The sequence below is a fragment of the Aulonocara sp. 'chitande type north' Nkhata Bay genome, linkage group LG18, assembly GCF_057382095.1.
Source record: "Aulonocara sp. 'chitande type north' Nkhata Bay isolate Kocher_YH1m ecotype deep benthic linkage group LG18, A_spYH_male_GT1.1, whole genome shotgun sequence".
Classification (NCBI taxonomy): domain Eukaryota; kingdom Metazoa; phylum Chordata; class Actinopteri; order Cichliformes; family Cichlidae; genus Aulonocara; species Aulonocara sp. 'chitande type north' Nkhata Bay.
This window is the reverse complement of record NC_141361.1, coordinates 14870303-14895466: the sequence shown is the minus strand read 5'-3', so window position 1 is coordinate 14895466 and position 25164 is coordinate 14870303.

The following is a 25164-nucleotide window of genomic DNA, read 5'->3' as shown; positions in this document are numbered from 1 at the left end:
TTTAATGAGGACAATATAACTTTTGTTATTTTGTTCTTGTTTACCACTAATACAGTACGCAGTCAGCAGTATTTGGGATTAAGATGCAATGTTTACGTTACAACTATGTGGCAATTACATTCATTTGGGTTAGTTTTACCATCTCTGTTCAATGTTACAATGGAGATCATTCGTTTCTTCAAAGGTTTTGAACCTGATTTTAGAAAATAAATTATTCATACTTTTAAAAATTTTCTTTTGACTTTTGTGTGCTGTACTGTATATGCAGCAGATTCAATTTATTTTGTGCATTTTACCCAGGGCAGGGTCATACTTGTGCCCTGCAGGTCAATGTTGCTGAGTGAACAAAAAAACAAAACAAAAAAAGTTCTTCAAATGCCATTTAATCAGTGCTGTAACCTCTCAGTCTCAGTCTTTGAGTGTCTGCCATCAAACAAGTATTCCAGCTACAGTTTGCTGTTCCATGGTGCTTTAGAGCCAAATCCAGTCTGTAAGTGGTTTTATATACGGTAATATGACATGTACAGTATGTCACATACACCCCAGCATCTGTTCAAGCAATGGCAAAAAATCTATTTTGCAGGTGTTGGAATGGGCTGCGTGGCATTTTTACAGCCTTTTTCTAATCTTATTGGCCATTCAAACTGCTACATTTACGCATACACATATTACGTTCTCATATATTTCCGTATGGCACTCTTCTGTACGATTAAGAACTTTAGTTACCTTGCATGCACACCAACAGCCAATCTAAAATCCCTAATTAAACTATCATGCATGGCAGGTGCAATGAAAACAGAGAAATGCCTGGAGACCAGGTGATTCAAAGTCAGAACCTTGTTGCTGTGAGACCATAGCGCTTAATCTGGTCAAATACCTAATTATTCCTAAAGATTTTTTTCAAATTTGGAATTTACTGGAAGATAGTAAAAAAATGTTTAGAACTAATTTTGCACCCAGTAAACTGTTTTCTAGATTTGAATTCTTTATTCCTGCTGAAACGCCACAGAGGTGGTGGATGTGGTGGGTGCTGCTTGCTTATCTCTCTGAAGCTGAATAATCAGACCACAGACAGCTTTATGGCAGGTGGGGGACCTCTTTTGCTTTCTGTTTTTACAGGAAACATGCAAGTGTCTGAAATCAAATGGCAACCTGCTAGCTGTTTTTATGGGAGGTCAGGCAGTGATCTCCCATGAAAAGTGTCTACACTGCAGACAACAACTCTATTGCTGCACGAATGCTATGCTAAAACTGTCCTCAGATCCCTTGATCTATGGCCTTAGTGAACATTTTCTTGGCTTTCTGGACTCGGTCGATAGTTTCAAGTCTGACTGAACGTTTAGGTTTATTTTTATTGTGACTGATATGCTGGTACTGTTGGGTGTGTCAGATCCTCCCCTCGCTTGTGACACCTGCTTAAAAAGCTAAGATGGCAGTCGTACATGCACGCCATAAGGCTCATCTTGAGACTTCACAAATGAACCAATGACATCACAGTGGTGATCTATATTTTATATGCAATCTATAAATTAGATTTATGGCTCCCTTACAATCACACCCGCTACACTGTTGCTGGCATTGAAGTTGTTAGTCATAGCTGCTTTTTTTGTCTGGTTACAGGCAAAAAATAAATCCTCTAGACCCTCTTTTGAACTCCCTGTGCTTGCTTACAGCCCAAGGATGTCCTAGAATCTATTTTTCCTCTGTAGCCTGTGGTAAAAAGGCATAAAGGGGAAATATGCTATTGTGATTATTTGGTGTACCCACACTTATGACATCTTTTTGTAAAACTTGGTGTGTCTCCTCTAATATGAGCCCATTTCACTGTGTCCTCCTGCTAGCAGAGCTGCAGACCTGGGTATACATAAATTTATATTTCTAATACAAGTATTACAAATATACATAAATATATAAATATTAGTGTGGAATGTTCAACATCCCTCACACTTACAGCATTGATCATCCTGCTTCAGTTCACTTCATTGTTTCTGATTTAAACTTAGTGTTATACTAAGTGTTAAATTTAGTGACTTTTAACTACTTTTTGTCACAAGAAATTTGACAAAGAAAACCAGAAACCAGAAATTTTTGTAGATGCCAGCAATGGCAGTAGAATCACAAATTTCTCAGTTAATGAATTAAAAGACTCAATGAAATACCAAAGCAAAATACTCCTTTCTTAAAATGTCCTTTTTATTTAGGGGTCATTACAAACCACTTATTTAAGGTAACATTATATTTTGTGTCAGGACACAAACTGAAATAGAGTGGTTTCTGAACAGGTTTCTCAACAACTAACATTACATTACAGTAGAACTTGTGCTATCTTAAGCTTTTAAATGACATCAGCCTCTGCAAACATTTCAGCCTATGGAGTGTTGAATTTAAAACAACAATGGCAGCTTTCTCAAAAACAATCAAAAGGATATTGTAGGGCCTAGCTTACAATATAAAGTGCCTTGAGGCGACTGTTGTTGTGATTTGGCGCTGTATAAATAAAAGTGAACTGAATTGAACTGAATAATATTTTGGATGTTGTATAGATAGGTGCTTGGTTAAACTGGAAATATTTCCTACCTTGGTCTGAAAAACACATCTGCATTCTGTGCATATTGTCTCTAGTGTATCAGTTATCGCCCGACTCTTACTGCCTTTCTTATCGGTGAGTTTAGGTAAGGCTAAAGCGGTAGCTTGGAAATAAATGTTATTTTCAGTCTTGGTTATTGTGACATTCCTTATTAGGGATGCCATGGCATTGACAAAAAGACAGGAGGTGGAGCCGCAGGTGGTTGAGTTAAAGATGCTAAGAATTTTGATGGGAGTGACGAGGAGGCACAGAATTAGAACTGAGTATACCAGAGAGACAGCTCAGGCTGAGCGGGATTGGCGACAAAGTTAGAAACGCAAGCCTGTGATGGTTTGGACATGTGCAGGGGAGGGATAGTGGATATATTGGGCAAAAAATGTTAAATACAGAGCTGCCAGGCAGGAGGAAGAGAAAAAGAGGAAGTCCACGGAGAAAATTCATGGATGTAGTGAAAGAGGACATTCAGAGAGTTTGTGTGACGGATGCTAGGGATAGGCCGAGATGGAGGCAGATGATTGGATGCAGGCCCACCTCTTTTTGTGGCTACTATGTTCAGTGAGTGACAGTGAGTAGGAAGCAGCAGCTCACCTGAATGAGCTCTTTGAACATGTGCAGTGCGATCTTGTAGTGTGCTTCCCCAATGAAGGCTGTACATTGTGAGAGAAAAATTACACCGTCTCTTCTTAGTTTCTGTAAGAAAGCACAGCTGTAGGTGGAAGAAAGAACAGGAGAAAAACAACAATCTCAGATGTATCACTAAGTGGAGAAAGTACTAAAATGTGATGTGAGATTTAATGTTCCTTAACACTTTGGTATGACTTAACAAATCGCCACCTTGCTATAGATAAACCCTCTAAGACAGATTAATATTTTACTAGAGGTGTGTTCTAAACTGTGATAAAATTCTTGCACTGGAAACCTTCCTAGGGAGTAACCTTCCTCTCACCCATTACATGCTGGGATTGCCTCGATCTCCCTGTGACGATGGATAATAGGCACAGAGAATAAATGGAAAGATAGAGCTCTATGCCCTTCTCAAAATGCTATTAGTTTGGAGTCCTACCTTGCAAAAGAAGATCTATATTTCATGTGAACGGAGAAGAGGTCAGGAATGTTTTGGGGGAAGTCAGCAGACAGGATACAAGGTCCCGTGTTATACATGGAATAGCAAAATTAGTTTCAGATCTGTGTTGGAAAAGACGTGATGAGAACTGAAAATAGGAATATGCAAGAACCTTTTAGTAAAATGTCACCTCCTGTCTTTAATTTGAACTTTAATTAAAAGCCTTGTATTCTGACCTTGCCAAGAACCAACTCTCTTTTAGAGTAACACCATGTTTTGAATATTGTACTCAGTGAAAAAGGAGTGTGTCGGTGAACTGTATTTTTTTAAAACAAATTTATGTATGCTACAAGTCGTGTAGGCATTGACAGAATATTCCATATTTTCACAGTTTCTATGCTTCAGTGATCTTTGCCATCAAGGTGATGCTATTAAAGCAAAAGTCAGGTCTTGCCACATCAATTCACCGAGTGAAACAAAGAAAGATGTGGGTGACGACTGCAATTCATTCAAGCTTTTCAAACAGTTTGTAATCATCCTTGGCTGCGATTTCCTCTTTAAATGTCGTTACATTAAAAAAAATAAAATAAAATCTGAATGCTGCACTGGAAAATAATGGCATGTCCTTGGTGTTGCTTGACAACCAGAGCTGTTTTGTCCTAACTGAATTGCTATTCTTTGTAATGGAGGCTTACAGCTTTGTGGCTCACTAGTCTAGGAATGCAGGTCTAAATAAACAAAAATCTATGATGTGAATGTTTTGTGGCTATGCGCTGGTGCAATGCTACATGTGTTACATATAAGATAAATGTCAATATACTAGAATCTACTTTAAAAGAATAATACTGACTGTGTTATTTTCAATAATGGTGACAAAAGTCACTAACCCTCTCGATTCAGCGGAAGAGCCAGCTCATTGAAGTCACATTACCAGTTTAAGATGACGTACCAGTCTCTGTTTCAACATGTGTCAAAAGTGCAGACTTAAAACTTCAAACCAGTTTTTAAACCTAAACAGTAGCGTTATGTGGATTTTATTGACGGTACACTGCAAAAATTGACTGAAGCCAACAAAATATCCATGCTTGGTGGATACAGAAGACAGAAGGACAATAGAGCTGAAGAAAACCCGAACGATGACTGGACGATTGGCGATTTAAACTCTTAAATGCAGACCTACACTGCATCACTGAGACAAAACTGAGACAGAACCAAGCCCTTGTGCTTACACCAGGGATTGAAATGTCTGCCACTTGTGTGCAGGATGAATAACGGAAACATTTGCAAACAGATAATGTTAGCGAGAAAGAATTCAAAATGAGAGGGAATTATATCTAGCTCAAATGTCCAGATGACTTGAATGAACTGAGTAGAATTTCGTGGTCAAATGTCAAGATCACTCTGACCTTACAAAATGCACTTTTTTGTCATAGCTCAATAATTTATGTTGTACATATTACAACATTTCTCAGAGATGCCTGACAGAATGAAGCTAAGTGACTGCATTTTACGTCCAAAAGTTTAACTTTACTGTCACATTATGTTCTGCAAAAATCATTTTAGTAACCAGCATAGCTCAATAAAAGAAGTGGAGGTTGTGACCAGTGTTGGTCAAGTTACTTGAAAAAAGTAAGCAGTAACTAATTACTGATTACTTCCCCAAAAAAGTAATCCCATTACTGTACTGATTACTTATTTTCAAAAGTAATTAATTACTTAGTTACTTAGTTACTTTTTAAAAACACGATTTACAACCTGAATAGGTGATAAAGCGATAGATCTTTCAGCCCAATTCTACTTTTTCTACATAATCCATCATACAAAATGTAATCAAATGGAAAAGTCTCTTTTTAAAACTTGTTTTATTAGTTTTAATCTTTTAACTTTATGCATCAAGCAAAAATTTATTATATGCAACATTCTCTGACTTGAATAAATTTGTTTAATATTTAAACCTATTTTCTGCACATTCCAGCAAATAAAATATTTTTTGTGTGTGTGTTTACACTCACTCTTTCAAATAGATGCAAGTAAAACACAGCAGAAAATAAATAAAGTCACAGACTAGCGGTCCTGTTGCTCTATTTTCACCTGTAAAGCAGGAGTGGGGGTAGGCGGAGGTTTACCCTGGTGCAGGTGTGCCGCAGCGGTCAGTGGAAGAATCCGCGAGTTTCTCTGTGAATTTCCCATTACGTCATAGCGCACTCGGTGCTTGCTTGGAAGTTTAGGTTGTTTTTTTTTCGCTTTAAAAAGAAGTTTTCTTCCCACGCACAACGGACGCTAATGTTTTTGTCACTTTTTATGGAATCAAACTCAAAGTAAGGTCAGTACTTCCACGCTTTAAAGGCTGCACGCTCATACTCTCTCCCGCACTCGATATATTATCCATTGTTGATCTGCACACAGCTGTTGCCACGAACGTCACACTCGCTTACATCATTGTCATGAGACATTCTCGCAAAAAAATCATGGTTTTAGTAATGCAGTAACGCAGCGTTACTACAGGAAAGTAACGGTAATCTAATTACCGTTTTTGCAATAGTAATCCCTTACTTTACTCGTTACTTGAAAAAAGTATTCGGATTACAGTAACACGTTACAAGTAACGCGTTACTGCCCATCTCTGGTTGTGACCATATTTCACATTTGATTGGAGACCCCAGTGGTGACACAGGATGCAGCACAGTAAGTCAGGACTTCATGTTTAATAAGCTGCAAAACACATGTTTTAGGGGTGGGGGTTTGGGGTGACATTTTGCCTAAATGTCTTAGGACTGCTCCTCATTCTAACTCAGCTATTCATAAATCCAAGTTAGTATGTTCAGAAAAACTTGTGAGATAACTGAAGTTGTGAAGATCATGACGACAAGGTTCTTCTACTGTAGAGTGCTCCTATTATCAGCAATCTGACCTCCCCATATAAACGCTTTTCTATTTTCAGGCTTAGCCCACTCACAGTCTTGGCAACGAACTGATGCAGAGGCTATGAGATATCATATATCTCCTCACTCGAGTCTGCTGCGACACCAACACACTGCTGCATCATTCAGCAACGGACACGGGCTGTGTGGCCGAGAATTTTCCCAAAGTAAGAGTGGGAGTCCTCACATCCTCAAACGAACCAGCTACATTGGATTACATTCACTAAATGAAAGTGTGTGGACTTTCACATGAATGATCTTACCGGCAATCCCTCACTCATTGATTTCTTTTAGTTTGTATGTAAGACTTCTCTTATTTCATGTTCTATAAAGATCACATCTGAAACATTAATCAGTATAATACTCACAATAGTGCATAAACATAGATGCCTTGCAGCAGTGTTTTGCTTCTTCCACATGGTTTCTGCAGGGATTTGGAATATTTGGTGAACAACTAAAGTTCCAGGTAAAGCTCAGTAGTGATGCCACATTTGAAAAGACTTGCAAATATAATCGTTCATCCTGGCACTTATATTAAAACTGTTTATGCCAAATTTCTTCCCTGCCGAATGACATGGCTAAGGGTGGCATGAATGCACTCGGCAAATCTTTGAATGACTAATGCTGGGCAGACACTGTGCGATTTTTTTCAGTCGTGCGATTCAGCTCCTGCTCAAACTGTACGATTGACTCGCAGGGGTTAGAAGTTCGTAGGTCACGATGCAGGGTCTCACACTATACGGCCCGATGCGACCTGAGTGCTCACACTGTGCGTCCATAACATGAAGGTTATAACAGAAATTCTGTCGCTCGCTCTCCCTCTCTGTCTTTCACTCACACAGACACACCACCACCAGCAACTTTGCTAAATTGCTAATGAAAAACATTGATCAGGCAGCTGTGATTGAGCAGCAATGTAAATCCAACTATTTTCACGGTTGTTGTGGTCGTGATAATTTTGTGAGGCCACATCGAAAAGGCTCGGATGAGCTTTCCAAAGTTCTACAAGTTGTGCCTCCATTGCTTGTGTCCAGATCACACGCTGCACAGCCGTGCTGCTCCGTCTTTTTTGCTGACATTTGTGTTTGCGCGTGCGCAGTGTGAAAAACTACGGTGACACCCTCACGACGGTCGCGAGGATTTCAAACAGGTTTGAAATCCTCACGACCAAGCGATTGATGATCGGGAGCTGGTCGTGAGGTGTTAATCGCTTCTCGTTACCCCACGTATACTACACGATGCACAACGCACGATGAAGGCCAAACTCGGGCCGATCGCCAAAACGGTCGCACGACTCAAAAATCGTGCGACCGAAATCGCACAGTGTAAGCCCAGCATAAGAGGAAGGGTGTGTGTGTGTGGTTTGTGATAAAAGGTACTGTGTTGTCCTACAGCTTACTGCTCAGCAAGCAGCTCCCCGGGGGAATCTCACCTTGCCTGCCTGCAAACTTTTAAACTCGGCTGGAATCTGCATGGCGTCACATGGATTTTTTCCATGGTGTTCGATTGCCCCATGTGGATATGTTTCTCTGGTTTTTGATTTCCCTGTGTGAGCCGGCCCCACAGAGATCCAGTAGTGTATTTTAATTTGTCTTCGCTGTGTATCACATTGACTGCTACAAACCTGGTGGCTGTAGTAGTAGATGCTAGGTGACAGATCAGCTATAAAGTGTGCTAAAACACAATTTAACCTGGCTAAAAATAAATAAAAAACTTTTCGGACACTTAAAAAAACCCACTATCCCTAGATTCACTTTTCATTTTTATTTCACAATATAATATTTAATGCCAAAGGAGACAGTTTTCTCCTATGATATTTTATCTTCACATCTTTTTTTAGAAGCAGCCTCTTGAGCTGTAAATTGATGGAAATACTAGACTCTGTGTTTTAACATCTTCTTAGTCTTTGCCTCCTCCTCCTTCTTTTCCTCTCAATGCTGCTCACTGTCCTGCTCCTGAGCTTTTTTGGTGTCTGGGTTTTGAGTTGCTTTGGAGGTTTGGATTCCTGTTTGTTATTGATTGTTTTCCTTCTTGTTCTTTCAGTTGATACATTGACTTACATGTTTGATTATGGTCTGGTTAACTTTTGAATTCAAGGTTTATGAAGTTTGAATGACCTACTGTTGTAGTGTTGGTTTTAAATCCTTGTTTTTTGTTCCCACTTTAAGTTTGTTGTATGTGTTTAGTTCCCTCAGAGTTTCCCTTCACCCGCAGGTAGTATTGTTTACTTTTGTGTCTACCGTTAAAAGAGTATCATTGTCAGTGCAATCAATCCCATTTTTTCAAAATTAGACCAACAGCATTTCACTTATGACTCTCATTTGCACCTTTTCTGAATAAGGCAAGGCAATTTTATTTGTATAGCACACTTTCAGCACAAGGCAATTCAAGGTGCTTTACATGATTAAAATAAAACACAAAAAATAAAACATAAAACACTATAAAAGTAAAATACAAGAAAACATTTACAATAATTAAAATAAGTTAATGGACACGTTTTTCCTATAGGGCAGGAATAGCATTTTTAGATGTATGTCTTGTTTGAAAAGCACTCCACTTTCTTCCACTCTAATTCAGGGTTGAGGCAGGCCTGGAGCCCAGCTGGCATAAGGCGAGAGGTGAGGTACACCCTGTACATGTTGTCAGCACAAAGAGACTATTCATGGTCACATTCACACCTGCAACTGTGGATGTCTTTAGACTGTGGGAGGAAGTCAGAAAGAATCCATCCAGGCATACACAGAAAAGCCCAGGCGGACAGAGGATTAGAGCCAAGGACCTTCTTGCCATCTTGTTTGAAAATAATAAATGTATTCAAAAAGTAAGTATATGCTATCAGGAGGAGAGCTTGAAGGGCTCCCTTGCTTTTCTGTATTACCAAAAACATTTGCATATAAATACCTCTTTCTGTTTTGTGTGGTCAAAATAAAGGATAAAATAAAATGTTTATGACCAGAGCTGAGTAAAATTTGATTTAATATGGCTGGATAAAGGTTGGATAAAAAGAGATCTAAGCACACAAAAGCATTTTATTTTAAAATTAAAACATATGCTATTTACTGCCAACATACAGATTACGTTAGTGTACAAAATTAAAGTTGCCATAATCATAGTGTTATATCCTCAGATGAAATAGCAATGTATAATGTAAAATTACATGGCAAGCTTACAGTTAATTCTGCACTGTTTTTTAGTCTGTTTTTGTTTACGCTGTCTGGTCACGTTTGAGAAGTTAAAAAGCTAACGAGATTCCTAGTTTTCCAGAGGCGCTGATGGGAGCATCAAAGAGTTGGTCTCATGTTTGTAAGATATCCATAAACGTATCTGAAAAAAGGAGCAAAAATGTTGGATTTAGAAAGTAAGTGCCTCCTGGCAAATTTACTACATCATATTTGCAGCTTCTTTTTTCCCCCTAATATGTCTGAATACCTCAAGAAATGTTAATGTGGGTTTCAAGGATGTAAAATTGTCAAACTAAGATTGCACAAAAGATTTCATGAAATTTAAATTTAATAGCAGGTTTTGAAATATTCTCTCTTTTAAGCCTTTTAATATTTGGTGCTTTTCTATGTTTTTGGAAATTCTAGTTTTTGGAGGTTTGCTGTTTTATTGCTTTTTTTTCTTTTTACATTAAACTCATAACTGATCAATATATTATCAAGTAATTTCTCAGTGCAATAATTCCTGATTTTTTGGTTCCTACATTTTGTGCACTGTAGTCCATGTATTTAGTAAGCGGGAGTTGTACACATTCCCACTACGTGTTTAAAATGATATAGGTCTGCATGTTTTTTTTTTTTTTTAATTGTTTACACATCTGGTAGACATGAATGTTTCATTTTTTTTTTTTAATCTCAAGGATTATCCCTTCTATACTGAATAGCAACACCATTGCTTGTAAAATGGCTTACTGTCAGAACAGTGAACAAGCATCCTTTTGTTATTAAATATTTAAAGATTGCTGGGTAATACAAAAAGGCATAAAGGCAGATTTGTAATTTAAATTGGACCTTGAGGATCTTGAGGATGTGTTTTATCCCTAGCATCCTGCAGCAAGGCTGCAAGGCAAACAACTGAAATTTTAATATCTACTTTTTGAAATCAAGTAGTAAGTGGTACCTGTCACCAGTGTCCACATGCATAAAAGTACAAGAGAGGTTACATTAGGGCATACTCAGTGTCTTTGTGGTCTGGTTGTTATTCTTCATTCTTTCATTAGATAACTAGAAGAGCACCTTCCGCTTTAACCCCCCACCCCCTTCACCCCAGATACACTGAAGCTTGTTTTGCTGCTGAATATGCCTCAAACCTCCGCCTTTGGTCCCAGCTTAGTTCAGCCTCATGTTTTATTGATGTATTGTTGTTATTTGTTTCCTTGCCGGCTCCCCTTGCGTGTGTGGCGAAATGATGCACTCTCTACACAATGCACCTCAAACAGAACAACAGCACGCATACATAAATTCAAATTCAAATTTCAAATTCAAATTTTATTTGTCACGTACACAGTCATACACAGTACGATATGTAGTGAAATGCTTGGACAACTGCTCGTGACCTAAAGAAAACAAAAAAGGAAAGGCTATGAATAAGATAGGAAATAAATATGAAAAATTAAAAAGGGTAAATTTAACTAGGAAGGAATAGAATATAAATTAAGGTTAAAAATGAAATAACTGTACAACACAAATTAGAATGAAGGGTAAATTTAACTGGGAAGAATAAGATAAAGATAAATATATAAATTAAAGTTGAAAATAAAATAACTGTACAACAAAATACACAATATAGAACTATATAAGAATGTATGAAGAAATCTAAATATAAATAAATATATACACAATAACAGCAGCTGTACAAGTATTAACCGGAAATGAAGAATATAGTGACCAGTGTTGTGCAAAAACAAAGTCCAGAAAGTCCAGTGTGTGTAAGAACTATATGTGTGGGTCAGTACTGTGTGGTGGTGTGATTGAGAGACCGTATCGCCTGCGGGAAGAAGCTCCTCCTCAGTCTCTCTGTGTTGGTCTTCAGGGAGCGGAATCGCTTTCCTGACCTCAACAGAGAGAACAGTCTGTTGTTGGGATGGCTGAGGTCCTTCACGATCTTCCTGGCCTTGGTCCAGCACCGCCTGCTGTAGATTGAGTGCAGGTCAGGGAGCTCGGAGCGGATGGTGCGCTCAGCTGACCGCACAACCCTCTGTAGAGCTCGTCTGTCCTGCATGGTGCTGTTCCCGAACCAGGTTAAGATGTTTCCCGCCAGGATGCTCTCTATGGTGCACGAGTAAAAGTTCCTGAGCACCTTGGAGGGCAGTTGGAAGTCTCTCAAGCGTCTGAGGTGGTAGAGACGCTGTCGGGCCTTTTTCACCACGGTGTTGATGTGACAGGACCATGACAGGTCCTGCGTGATGTGAACTCCGAGGTATTTGAAGCTGTCCACTCTCTCCACTGGGCACTCGTTGATGACGGGGGTCTGGTAGTTCCTCTCCTGCTTAGTGCTGAAGTCCACTATCAGCTCCTTTGTCTTACTGACGTTTAGAAGGAGGTTGTTCCTCTGGCACCAGTTCTCCAGATTCCTAATCTCCTTCAGGTAGGCCGTCTCGTTGTTATCAGAGATCAGGCCCACCACGACGGTGTCGTCAGCAAACTTGATGATGGTGGTGGAGCTGGTAGTGGCCACACAGTCATATGTGTACAAAGAGTACAGCAGGGGGCTCAGAACACACCCCTGGGGGGCTCCAGTGCTGAGAGTGGTGGAGGCTGAGACATGTCCGCCCATCCTTACTGCCTGTGGTCTGCCAGTTAGGAAGTTGGAGATCCACTGACACATAGATGAGCTGAGTCCCAGATGCTCCAGCTTGGTGGTGAGTGTGGAGGGAATTATGGTATTAAATGCAGAGCTGTAGTCTATGAAGAGCATTTTAACATAATTCCCCCTTCTAGTGTCCAAGTGAGTGAGTGATGTGTGGAGGAGATGAGAGATGGCATCGTCTGTGGAACGATTTGGACGGTAAGCGAACTGTAGTGGGTCCAGTGTGTCTGGTAGTGAAGAAATGATGAAGTCTCTGACCAGGCGTTCAAAGCACTTCATCACTACTGAGGTGAGGGCTACAGGGCGATAGTCATTGAGAGAAGCAGGGTGGGGTTTCTTCGGGACAGGAACAATGATGGACTCTTTGAAGCATGTGGGGATCACCGACTGAGATAAAGAGATGTTGAATATCTCAGTGAACACAGGAGCTAGCTGGTATGCGCAGTCTCTTAGGATACGACCTGGGATGCCGTCTGGTCCTGCTGCTTTCCTGGTGTTCACTCTTTTGAAGGCTCTCCTTACTTCATGCTCGGAGATGACGAGCACGTTTCCGGTGCTGGCAGTATCTTCCTGTCTGCAGCCGTTAGCGCCGCTAACACTAGCATTGTTGGAGACCTTAGCTGCAGCCTCGAAGCGAGCATAGAAAGTGTTCAGCTCGTCTGCCAAAGTCACGGCCGCGTTCGTCATACCGGTTGTTGGTGCTTTATAGTCCGTTATTGTCCTTAGTCCCCGCCACAGGCTCCTAGAGTCACTCTGTTGGAGTTGTGACTCTAGTTTCCTCCCGTAGCGCTGCTTCGCCTCTTTCACCGCCCTCCGCACGTTATATGACGCGGCTTTGTACGGGTCCATGTCCCCCGTCTTGAGTCCCGTGTTGTAGGCAGCGGTGCGGGATCTCAGAGCGTCGCGGATGGTTTTATCCACCCACGGCTTCTGGTTGGGAAACGTTGTGATAGTCTTTGTCTCCACGGTATCATCCGCTAGTTTCCCGATGAATCCCACAACCGCTTCCGTAAACACGTTGACGTCATCGTCGGAGCTGTTTCTGAACATGCCCCAGTCTGCGTCATCGAGTGCGTCCTGTAACGCGGCCACCGATTGATCCGTCCAGCGCGCGACCTTCCTCTGAACCGGAACTTCCTGTTTCAGCCTTTGTTTGTATTTTGGCATGAGGAAGATGGCGGCGTGATCAGATTTGCCAAACGGAGGGCGGGATTGTGCCTTGTAGCCGTCCTTGACCGTAGTGTAGCAGTGGTCCAGTGTCCTTTCACCCCTGGTGGGGCAGGTGATGTGTTGATAAAAGTTCGGCGCTGCGCGTTTGAGGTTGGCGCTATTAAAGTCCCCCGTCACAATAAGCGCAGCGTCCCGGTGTTGTGTCTGGTGCTGTGTGAGTGCCTCATGCAGCTCGCATAAGGCGGTGACCGTGTCCGCTTGTGGTGGAATATAAACGGCACTTACAATGACCGATGTAAATTCCCGAGGTAGATAAAAAGGACGACACATGATGGACAGTAGTTCCAGATTTGGTGTGCAGGAGCGTGTGAGAGGAACAACGTTCGCACTGTTGCACCAGTTGTTGTTCGCCATTAAACACACGCCGCCTCCCCTTGACTTCCCCGAGTCCCGTGTCCTGTCCATGCGGTGAACCGAGAAGAACTCGGCCGGCTGGATGGCGTGGTCCGGCACCGCTGGGTTCAGCCATGTCTCGGTGAAGCAGAGGAGATTGCAGTCCCGAATGTCTCTCTGGAACTTTATCCTGGCCCTGAGGTCGTCAAGCTTGTTCTCCAGTGACTGGACGTTGGCGAGCAGGATGCTAGGCAGAGGTGTGCGGTGTGCACGAGCTCTCAGCCTGTTCCTGACGCCGGCTCGCTTCCCTCTAGGCCGCCGCCGCTTCCCTTTGTTCTCCCTCGAGATCTCACTCGGCCAGCTCGGATCCGGAGTTAAAAACTTCGAATTGTGAGTACATTGTATACCAATAGAAACAAGAGTGTCACTGTCATACCTAATGTACCCAATGGTGATGATTTTGCCGATTTAGAAACGCTGAAAACTAACTTAAAAAACAAAGACAAAGAAAAAGTGGTCGGAGCAGTCGTGACGGCAGCCGACCTCACCGGCGCCATCTTAAGGGACATAAGGGACAGATGGGGGTTTGCTGGGATGGTAAAGCTAGTATTCCCCCTGTTATGCAGTCATATGTTGTTTATATAATGTGTTTAGTGGATAAAATGAAATAAAACTGGTTCTTGGTTTGGTTGGATAGCCTTCACACATATTAGAAGATCTGAGTAGCTTTTTAGATTGCATCCAGTCAGAACCTGCTCACTGTGAGGGATTATTAAAGGATAATTAAATGCATAAAAAAATTAACAACCAAAGTGACGTCAATAGGAAGAGATCATATGACATTTCATTTATTTTAAAGCTAGAAAAATAATGCCAGTGGGAAGAAGAATAGACATGGGGGAAATCAAAGTTGTTGAAGGAATGTGCTTGTTCTCATCTAAATATGACAATCTAAATTTTAAGTTTTGATGGGGAGGTGCAGAATTTACAAGAATTCTGAAAGACAACATTGGTACTGTTCATAAATCAGTATCCAAAAACACATTTTGTTTGTAGTCCTCAAGAAAGAAGTGAACTTCATACATCACTAGATCTCTTCGAGGAACTTCGTACTCACAGCTTTCAGAGTGTGGGAACATGGGAAATACCTCTAGATTGAATTTATTTGAAAATGGGCTTGTAATTAAATAAAGAAAGTGAGAGAGCAAGATTTGCTTGTATAAAAACAGAAGTGAGTATGTGAAAATGCATTTCTGACATTGAACCTCCTTCTATTCATAGGTAACACATTGCCGGTTTTGATAATTTGAAAAATTGTGGCACTAGGTGATTTCTAAAAATGCAGCGGAAGATGGTCTCTCTGGTATACATGAAGAAGTATTAGTTTACACTCACTGGAAACATTATTAGGTTCACCCTGATACTAAATAGTTTGACTCTGTTTTGCATTCAGAGCTGCCTTAATTCTTTCTGGCATAGATTTAGCAAGGTGCAGGAAACATTCATCAGAAATTTTGATAGCATCACGTCCTTGCTGAGAATTTATTAGCTGGGCATCCATGATGCAAATCTCACATTACATCACATCCCAAAAGTGCTCTGTTGGCTTGAGATCTGATGGCATGTTATCTTGTTGGAATCAGAAGAAGGACATGGTCAGTCAATACTAAGGTTGCTTGTGGCCTTTGAACGATGGTACTAAAGGGTCAAAATCAAAACAGATGAACAAACATATTCAGATCCTCCTCATGTTTTTGCTTGGTTGCAAACAGATTAAAACAGTTTATCTGAAGAGTCTTAGAATTTTTTTTATTTTTTCTCCTCAGTCTTCGCTCAGTATCATACCTCAGCACAATATTGACAGAATCAACATGGCTTAAAAGAAGAAAAAATGACATTTCAGTCCTTTTACACTGTATGTTGCTGAAGTGTTTTTAGCAGTTATTGCAGCCTTGAATCTTGCTTGCGTATCATGCAACAATCATAGCACACTTGGATTTAAGGATTATCCGCCATTCAACACTGCAGATTTTCTTAGGATCTGTAAGTTAGGATGGGTGTCATTGGTGACTGATTTTGTGTTTCCAGTTTCAATTATTAGTTTACTGACTGGGCTAAATTGTTACCTATACGCAAATTCAACTTTGTGATGCAACAGGTTTCATCAAGGTAGAGCTGTAGGTTTACCCAGAAGAGTCTTCCTATCCCTGCTAATGGAAACACAGCCCCACGGGATGGGTACCGGTATCGGTTCTGACATAAACGGTAGTAACCAGACTGAAAAGCAGCGCACATTTTGGTGCTTTATTTCGGTGCTTTTTATCCCTGAGATGTCATACACTTTGGATTCTAGCCAATCATTTTACCTTTCCAAGGATAGTAGGCGCGCCCAGGTATGTACGTTCTTTTAGAGCAGAGCTACAGATTAAAAATGCCCAAGGCCAAGCGGTCAAAAGTCTGGCTGTACTTCACAGCAAAAGATGCAAACTGAGCAGCCTGCAACAAGTGCTTTAAGGTGATACTGTGCAAAGGGGGTAACACCTTGAATCTGATGAAACACCTGGCGATTTGGCACCGGTATTGGATAAAACCTAAACGATACCCACCCCTACCCACAAGGTGATATTTCTACCACTGTGCTTGACTGTCGGGATGGTGCAGGGCAGGTGATGAGTGGTAACTCAGTTCATTTACATACAATACATGGAAATGAAGCCAGACAGTTCAGTCTTAGTTTCATTGTCTTGTTTATGACAGTCCTTTATATTATTTTTTGCAAACTCCAAATAACTGTATATTATTCTGTGAGGGGAGGTTTTTGTCTGACACTCTGCCATAAAACCCACATCAGCGTCATGCTGCACTGACAATTGTTTTCTGCACACTGAAGCTGAGCCAGAGTGACCACCAGGTCACCTCTCTTGACCAGTCCTTCTCTCCTGATTGCTTATTTGGGAAAGCAGCAAATTTTAAGAAGAGACCTGGATGTTATAAATGCCTTCCATTTAATAGTATCACAGGCCTCTGTGCTACTGGGAACCTTAAATGTAGCAGTCATTGATCTGTGCCGGCACAATGCTTTGTTCCTGTGACCTGTATTGGTTTTCTCTCCAATAGACACTGTCAGGTGTCAGACAGTATTGTTTGCCTTTAAGAATTGTGACCAGCTTGATTTTACACAGGTGGACTCTAGTCACAGTGGATAAACATTTCAAGGGAATGTCACAGTTTTAAAGAGTGAAAGGGTCTAAAATACTGAATGTACTGCATGTAGAAACATATACATAAATAGATTTACTTTATTGGGACTTAGAGTACTCAAACAAAACAAACACGGTGTTTCTGGATTCAACATTGGTATTCATCATCCCACAGGGTCTCTCCTGGTGTCTGGCTGTAACATGCAGCCTCTGTGTTTCAGTATGCTGAGCTACAGTGTGACAGCAGAGTGACGGAAAAAGCTAATTGGTTCAACTGATGTGTCAGCACAGTGGTAGGCTCAGTGGAGAACAGCAAATAGGTAGCAGCTCCTGCCAGCCTCTTGTAATGCCATAGCACAAGCCAAATGCAGTTCAGAGAGGCTGGATAAACCTGCAGAGCTGTTGCGTTAGAGATCATTTCCCGATCCCCAGATGAACATATTAGATCAAATAACAGGGCACTGAAGATTCATAAGTTATATGTTTAACTGCAGATGTGATGCAGAGGTGTAAAAATTCACCCCAGGGGTCTTGCTCAAAAGTTTTCTGTTATTTTTTTCTCTTCTCTCAAAAATTGCAGTTTCACTTTCTGGATGTGTCTGTGTACACTCTGGGACTGAGGAGATTTTGAAAAAAATGCAAATACGCCCCCTCCCCCCCTCCCCCCTCCCCCGAATATAAAGACAGAAAAAGCAGCAAACTTTTTTTTTTCTAGGCAATGCACAATGTCAGATCACAGAAACCCAGCACTCCTCGGTTGGCTGTATTGGTAAATATATGTCAGGCCTGTTTGACATGTTTGTCACTTCTTCTCCTGCAAGCATAAGAAAGTTTTTGATGACTCATCGTGACTGGGGTTATTTACATAAGTATTGCCTGTCTAATGTTAAAGCTGCCATCATATGAAACTGTGAAAACACTTCAGAACCAGATACTGTTTCAGTGTAAGCCAACACTCTAAAGACATGTGGGAGCATTGGCTAATCTAAAGTTGGATTCCCATCAGAGTAAAACTGGCAACTGTACCACGGCCCCCAAAGTCCTGTAGACCTGAAAGACTCAGGTACACTGTATCCACTGCTCTTCGGCTGATTGATTAATTGCACCACTTAAGAATAGTATTACCTTAACCTGCATTAGTATCTAGTGTTGTGGCCGTGTCTTGTAGCAAAGCAATTTGTCAAAATAACAATCCATATTCTGCCTTTATTTCAATCTTGAAAGTGGCAACGTCTCTCCCAGAGCTCCAATTCAGTGACATCTATGTGCATCTTCTGCAAAATTGCTCACCTTACATGCTGCCAGGATGAAAGCTTTTAAAGTGTGGACAGCTGCAAGTATTCTCATACAATTCCATTCCGTTTTATTTATACAGCACCAAATCACAACAACAGTTGCCTCAAGGTGCTTTGCATTGTAAAGTAGACCCTACAATAATACAAAACCCAACAATCATATGACCCCCTATAAGCAAGCACTTTGGCGACTGTTATGACATGCATAGGTTCTTTCTCTTCAGCACCCTCTGCTGGTCATAGTTGGAATACTCACCAGCTTACATTTTGGTGGTGTTTTTCTGTGTTCCTGCGGGTAGAGGAAACAGGAAGCTAGTCGCTTGTTAGCCTGCAGAATATGTTGTTGCTCTTTAAAACGTTTCTGCCTTGGAGAGTTATTGCTTGTGAGTATTAATGTACAACATGTTTACAAGTTTATTTGGTGCATTTCTAATACAGAGATTTGTTTAGAAACCAGTTATTTCATCTGTTATGTTTATCTTTGAGGAAGCTAAACTCACTAAGTTGTATTGTGATCAATACTGAGTCGCTGTTGATTACACATACTATATAACAGTATAGTTCATATCCTAGAAGTGTGAGTAAAAAGGAAAAGACATCTTGTAACATTTACTTTGTGTTTGTTTTTAGTTTTACGGGAAGAAAAGGATGTCAATCATTGAAGTACTGACGAAGTAAAAAGCCTTAAACGTACTTCCGCCTCCAATGTTCATTGAAACCATTAGCTGTCTGTTAAGTTGGGCAAAGGGACGCACAATAAGGACAGAACAGCGACAGTGGGAAGGAAAAACTCCCTTTTAACAGGAAGAAAGCTCCAGCAGAACCAGGCTCAGGGAGGGACAGCCATCTGCTGTGACCGGTTGGGGTCAGAGAAGGAAGACAGGACAAAAGACATGCTGATATGGTCTGTCTGGTTGAAATTTGTGCCCTAAATTTCTAAATTTCTGGCTTAATGTTTATGTGCACGGATTTGGTATTGGTGCCATAGTAATGGCTGAGTAGAAGCCCTAAATTTGCCTTGAATTGGAACATAGCATTGATTTTGTATCAAAGGTTAGATTAAAAGACAGGAAAGAGAAGTGATTATACACAAGAAACATCAAGTATCAAAAGAAAAAGACTTACAGTTGTAACCACATTAACCATACAGTCACTGTAGATAAAGACATTTATAAGACATTAGTGGGATGGTGGCACAGAGGTAAAACTGTGACACTGATCTGCTTGGTAATATGCAAGAATGAGTAGAAAAAAAATCCTGCAAATTAAACATCCAGTCTGAGCTCTCTGGAACCGAACATCCCTGCAGCATTTCTGCATTTATAGTTTACAATGCTTGCAGATGTTTTTTTTAATATAAATGTATTTTTCAACATGTGAAACACCAAAGGGATATCTAACTTAATTTGCAAATAGCAATAAATGTGAAAAAAGGCAGTGAACAGCCTTACTAATATGAAAATGAGTAAAGATATGCTAATGCAACATCTATATTATATTTACTCAACCCTCTACACACTCTCAAATCCCCACAACTATCCATCATTAAAATATTATTTACAGATCTTTCTCTCATTTACGCTATCACTCACCTCCCTTTTCCAGGGCTTTGCAGAGAACATGTCATCCAGTGATACTAGTTTAATTACATAGACCATTAGGGGAAGGTAAGATGACTGAAGGTAAATGGACTGATTCTTATACAGTGCTTTTCTCCTCTCCCGTAGCACTCAAAGTGCTTTATACAACATGTCTCACTTGAGTGCTTACCATCTACCAATCACACACATTTATACTTCATTGGTGTATCAGTGTTCATGCATAGAGCCACAGTCTCTATTCTTTGATCATACTCCATCGGAGCATGAATATGTGTGATTGGTAAATAGAGAATTTGGCTCGATTTGGGCAACTCAGAGTGCCCTCGGGATGCCCAAGGATATCTGGCAGCCAGGTATTGAACCAGCACTGAGGCAGGTTGGTAGGACCAGGTAGCAGAGCGAAGGTCCAGTTGTCTGGATGTCTGGGATTATGGTGTTGAATGCTGAGCTGTAGTTCATGAAGAACATCCTCATGTACCATGCCTGTTCTCCAGATGGCTCAGTGCTCAAGCCAAGTCATTGTTTTTGTACTCTGACATACCTGCTTGTTTTCTGCTCTTTGCCACTGAACACAAGATCTGGACAAGCTAAGACTAACTCAGGGGCAGCTCTGACTTTTCCAGCAAGTCAACAACGGTGCTGCAACCTTCTTGCAAATATCATGTAAATTTTTCATGTAGATGTGTAGTTGAGCTCAAAATTAACATTACTGACTTATTGCTTCAATGATGGGTGCGCCACACTGACGTCGCTTTTGCCTTGAAATTCCCTGCATCGAGCCAAATTCTCTAAAGTATTTGCTGAATTATCCAAAGTGACATCTGATAGAGGTTTTTCTCTTTGAAGCAAACACTGTTTTCCCCCACAACGAAAGTCTCATCTGAATACACGATTCATTTAGAAAACAATACATATTAATGACTTTACACAGAAACCAGGGCATCTTTCATGCATTTTAAACTTAGCCTCCTGTTTTACATTTTTTGGAAGATCACCCTTGATTTTCCTGCTGTTCTCTTTCTCACTGCATCCCCATTTTCTTCTAGCCACCTCCAGCAGACATGTTTATTTATAGCAATGACTCGTGTGCAAATAAGCTATTGGGGTATAGAACACACAGTAGTTGAGAAGCAGGTTCAGACATCAGTCACAGCAAAGCCTTAAAAAGCACAGGTTCTGGCAACTTTTTAGATCCCACCCATCCACTGGAAGGCTTAGGTAATAAAGCACTGCCCAGCTGAGGCCTCAAGGGATGGGTTGCTGCCTGTGTGACTCATTCTCCGAGGCTGATCTTGTCCTGGTTCTTTCTATTAATAGCCATCTGAGCCCATCTGAACTCTAGTTTCTAATAGCCTCACACCCTCTACTTGGCCCAGAAAAGAAAATCATCCATTCTCAATGGTATGGCTCAGAGGCATGAGAATAAAACCACCCTATCTTTACAACTTTATGCAAATTTCAAGACCATGTCGTATAAAAATAGCATGTGTCAGGCAACTACAGTTCCTGTTTTTTTTGTTTTTTTTGTTTTTTACTTTCACGTCCGGTTATGAAATAGAGCAAATATACTGCGGCCAGATCAAAATTACTTTTTTGTGTTATTTTCACTGTTTTGCATTTAGGGTAGCATATATATATATATATATATATATATATATATATATATATATATATAAATAAACAGATGCAAGTGCAGGACATGAGTGCTCACTAACACATTAACTGTAACAATTTTACACCTGTCCAAAATATAATTCATGAAAACAAATACATGAAAATGATTCACAAGGAACATTCTGTTCTAGGTTAACCAGCAAAGTGAAGCCTTCTTGTTTACATGGTAAGGTGTAAACAACAACACTCAGTCAGTGTATCATGAAATAACTTCTTCTTCTTCTGCTTTCCTATTTTTGGTAGAGTACTGCTGGCAGTGAGAAACTGGAGAGGGAGCAGGAAGGAGGATTCCCACATTCTGTGATGATGTGAATGGTAGCTATATATGTGTCTGTGTGGGCAAAATTGTTGGAGCTTTGATGAAATATTACCAGAGCTACAGCTTTAAATCCCCTTAGACCCACTGATATAATCTCTAGATGTTTAATATAGCGAATGTAGGATGTGCACAAAGAGCATTTGGAGATAAAAAAAAAAAAGTTTGAAGTTCATGACTGTTCCTATTACAGGAAAAATCTATAGTTTTTATTTATTACTTGCGTCTCAGTTATGAATTTTTAATGCATGGCTAATATTTATCTTATACACAGAGATGCTGAAGTACAACACCACCAACAAAAAATATGAAAATAAAAATTACTTACTAAATATAACCATGGGCATTGCAGCTTTTTATTTAGTTTTTTATTGAAATATTTTATGATTTGGTATTACTTACAGCTCCCTGGCTTTGCATTTCTTTCACTTTATAGCACACTCCCAACTTTAGATCGTTCATAGCAACAAATGCATACAACATTGTATATAATTTCATTTATAGTACTCAAGTGCTAAAGTTTTTTTTAAAATTGCATTTCTATATACTTTACTTCCAAGGAGCCAGACCTTGTAGTTTTTAAAGTGATCTTGAGCAATAGTTCTCCAAACTCCCTGAAGGTCTTTCAAAGTTTTTCGTTGGACATCGGCTGCTTTTTCAGCCATTTTTTAAAAAACAGCAACAGATGAACTATATCTGAAAGTCATACCCTAAGAAATAGGGAAAAAAAACAGCAAAGACCTGACTCGGGACCTGAGATCCTTCACTTAATCCATCTACTGTTCATTGAACCCTCATCAGAAATGGTCTCAGTGGGAAGGTGGCTGTCAACAGGCCAAGTATATAAGAACTGGACTGAAAATGAGTGAATGCAGGTTTTATGGAGTGATAAAACTGTTTTGTTTTTGTTTTTTTGTTCAAATCTGTATGTAGGAAGTCAGGAAGAAAGTACAACAGTGAATCTTTGCAACCATCTGTAAAACATGGTGGAAGCTCTGTTATGGTTTGGGGCTGCATGTGTGTCTGTGCTGTTGGGAATCTTGTCAAAACTGATAGAATTTTGAATGCAGAAACATCTTATCAGATTTTGAGACGCGTCAACAAGTTTGGTTTTCAGCACGACAATGATCTCAAATGCACATATATATACATGGAAAAACATACAATGGAACAATATCAGTCATAGATTGGCCTCCAAAAGAACAAAAGGCAGCCAACGCCCAAAGAGTTCTGAATGTCTTTCTAGAAGCCTGGCAAAATATAAAGAAATGAGGGATGTTCAAGACTTTTGTACAGTGTTGTATATCTAAAGAAGCTTCCCACAAGAAATCATTCACACAATTTATGAAAGCCTGAAGTGAACTGAGCAGTACTTCACACACATCATGACAACAATCCTTGGCCCCTTAAGGAAACAGCAACTGACAATATACAATCCTGAAGGACATAAATACTATTCTTTACCAGCCACATCCTCACATATTGAATTCCCTTGCTGAATACAAATGTGAATGATGTTGGATGATTTTCTCAGAGGGTATGAAAGCCATTTCTCTACTGGCATCTGCTGAATATAAACAAAGAAAAAACACATTTTTCTCAAGTCACATATTTTTAAAGGAACTGCCCATGTTTAGAGGGAGACCAAAGGACACCAGAGTTGTAATTTATTTTGCTGAGGCAATATTTGGTTTGAGTATTGCATTAGAAGTAGCTTGTTTTAACCGATCCACCAACAAAATGCATTAGAGACTGAAAACATCATGCCATCATCAAGGGTTGAGATCGCTGAATGTGAATTTCTTTTTGGAATCTCGAAACTATTTGTTACCAAAATGCTCAGAGAGTTTCTGTCCATCACTTGGTGACACATTTAAAAGCTGAAGCTGTTTAATGCTATAAACTAAAATTGCTGCCATTCAGTTGTTTTCTTCACCTCAATTGAAGAGGGCAGCACACTGGGCATCTGACCCAATGTGGAATATGGTTACCACCTTGCCCCCACTTCTTGAGCACGATGATGTCACAGTGAAGATGACCTTTGGATATAAAATAAAATGTTTGTATCATTTTGATATAATTCTATTATGAAGTCTTGAGTTATAACAAAAACATGTTTTACAGTGACCTTAGTCTTTGGGTTTTGACCAAAACAATCTAATTTTCAACCTCATGGACAGGCACAACATTTCTATGCCATCATGTGGGATGGTGGCTCACCTTTCAGTCACTCCTGCCTGTAGTTGCTGCTAGGTCTGTGGAGGAGGCTTACACTGTCACACTCTGTCACTCAAACAACTCCACAGCTTTTCAGTGGGGTTGAGATCAGGGCTCGTTGCTCATGTGGTGCACTCTGCCTCCAGCATTCCAATGGCACGATCCAGGTCAGGTTGCCCCATCTCCATGTCAGTTTCTCCAAACCTGTGATACCTTTTGTATAGGGTTGGATGTGTTTGACAGAGGAGTGGTCATTAGGTATTGGTTGGATAAGGGTATTGTAACTTCATCCTCAAAACTGTGTTTTCAGACACAGGGCTACTAACCATAATCAGCCAGTCATGACCAAATCCCACATGTAGGGAATTATCATGAAAGCAAGCCTACATGCATTGGTACAACTAATTTTCTTATTAGAGAAAGGCAAATTGAGCAACAAATAGAGTGGTGCATCATTAAATCTCTTTAGTGTACAGTGGGCCATTTATATGGATACACCATAATAAAATGGGAATGGTTGGTGATATTAAAGTCCTGTTTGTTGCACATTAGTATATTCGAGGGGGCAAACTCCTTAAGATGGGTGGTGACCAGAGATGGGCAGTAACGCGTTTACTGTAATCCGATTACTTTTTTCAAGTAACGAGTAAAGTAAGGGATTATTATTGCAAAAACGGTAATTAGATTACCGTTACTTTCCCATAGGAACGCTGCGTTACTGCATTACTAAAACCGTGATTTTTTGCGAGAATGTGACAGTGACAGCTGTGTGCAGATCAACAATGGATCACATATCGATTGTGGGAGAGAGTATGAGCGTGCAGCCTTTAAAGCGTGGAAGTACTGACCTTACTTTGAGTTTGATTCCATAAAAAGTGACAAAAACATTAGCGTCCATCGTGCGTGGGAAGAAAACTTC